Below are 1,985 nucleotides of genomic sequence, written 5' to 3' on the forward strand. Positions count from 1 at the left end.
CATATTTGTGGTTTTTTTTTTTGATAAATCTTGCAGAAGGAAACTATTTATTACTTCGTCTAAGGGAGCCTTATGAAAAAAAAAGGAAACTCTGGTTTAGAACGACTAAAATCTTAAGCTATAGAGCCTCATTTCTTAATTTTCTTTCACAAATTCAGTGTTTAAAAAAAAAATGTCGTAAAGTAATTTTTTGTATCCAAAATAAACGAATTATTGTTATTTTTAGCACAAATTAGTCTACTTCAAGTGAATTTAGTTTGGAAAAAATTTCATAAGGTTTTTTTTGTATATTTTAATTTAATGTTTTATTTTAAACTTTACTTATTCAACAACAGCATTTATATTATTTGTATAAACCAGTAGTTTTCAAAACGTGTACGCTTTAAGTGACTGGAAAAATCTTGTGGTTAATACTTATTGTGCAAAACTACAATGATTTTTTTTTGTAGTCTTTAAAAATGATTAAAAACTTTTAAGAACTATACTTAGAAATAGCTTTAGAAAATAAAACTTATTTTAAGATACTCTAATAAAAGTTTCTTAGTTATCCAAGTTTCCATTCAAACTTTTTTCTACCCGCAGCACTGTGTTTAACTTGGCGTATGTAAAACACGGCTTAAAGTTTGGTAGACTTTGGCCAATGCTTTCTATAAGTTTTTTAATAATAGTATGTAGTTCAATTTGTTTCATATCAAACAAAAGGCTAGTCACAAAAAATAAAATTAGATCTAGTTTACCTTCTTATTATTATCAAAAAAGACTTATAGAGATAAACTTGTATTTTCAAGAATAAAATATTGGCCAAGTCCGTTTTATATCTATATAAAAAATTACTGGATCACTTAGACAAACATTAAATCATTAGGTTATCAATTATAAAATAGAAAACTAGAGACAAACGTTTTAACTTATTAAATTGTTTTAAACATTAAACCGACTTTTTTTTACATTTTGTTAAATACAGCTATTAAGTATAATCAAAAATTGCATTAAGCTACTAGAGGCATAGAAAAATTTTGTGAATAAGGAAAAATTAGCAAAAAAAATTAAAAAAGTAAGAAAAACAATTATAACTATTACATTTGTTAAAAAAAATAAAACTCTTTAAAAGTATATAGTTTGATGTCTCTCATAATAGTAGTATCCAAAATCAATTTTTCTATACTTAGTTTTGAATTGAAAATTTAGTTTAATTCAATAACGAAGTTTGTTCGGAAATATAAACGCAAGCTAATAATTCTAACCAAACTTTAGAAAAAAACAAGCGTATACTTAGTTATCAGTGTTATGCATATGTGTTTTTTTTTATTCCTGGTTAAAAGTTTTTTTACACAATGCTACGTCTTTTAATAGTTTATTTTATTTAGTTAGTCTGCTTAATTTTAGCGACTTAAAGCGTATCACAATTAAAACTAGACTGATTTTAAAAGTTTACAATTTTATTTAGAATACCAATTACTGTTTTAATATCATTAAATACGTACTTTTAATAGTAAATACAAATTTAAATACTTGGCATTTCTAAAACCTATTGGCTGGTAAGTTTTTTCGTGGAAAATTGTGTTTTAACAAATATTTTTGTTACCCTTTTTGTATATTTATAATGTCTCTAAATTAGTGCAACAAAGTTTTGGCTATCTATTAACTACAGTCCCCTCTCGCGAATCTACGCACATTTTGCACAGCAAAAGTACTTAACTAAAGGAGAGAACATAGTTATGCGAGAGGCAGCAAATATACCAAACTATATTGGCTATTTGAAAAAAAAACCCTGTAATAGTGACTTTCCTACTTTTTTCTTCACAAAAACAGTTTGCATTCAAGTTTATATATTTGTGAATAGCTTTTTAACAAAAGTTGTTTATACCAACACTAAACATATTTTTCTTTGTTTATCCAAGATTAATCTTGCCTTGCATAGTATTAGAGAAAAAATTTTCTCTAATAATATGCAAGGCAAGTTAATTTTAGGTGGGTAAAGTAAA

Source organism: Thalia democratica, chromosome 2 (assembly GCF_965202585.1).
Source record: "Thalia democratica chromosome 2, ktThaDemo2.hap1.1, whole genome shotgun sequence".
NCBI classification, from domain to species: domain Eukaryota; kingdom Metazoa; phylum Chordata; class Thaliacea; order Salpida; family Salpidae; genus Thalia; species Thalia democratica.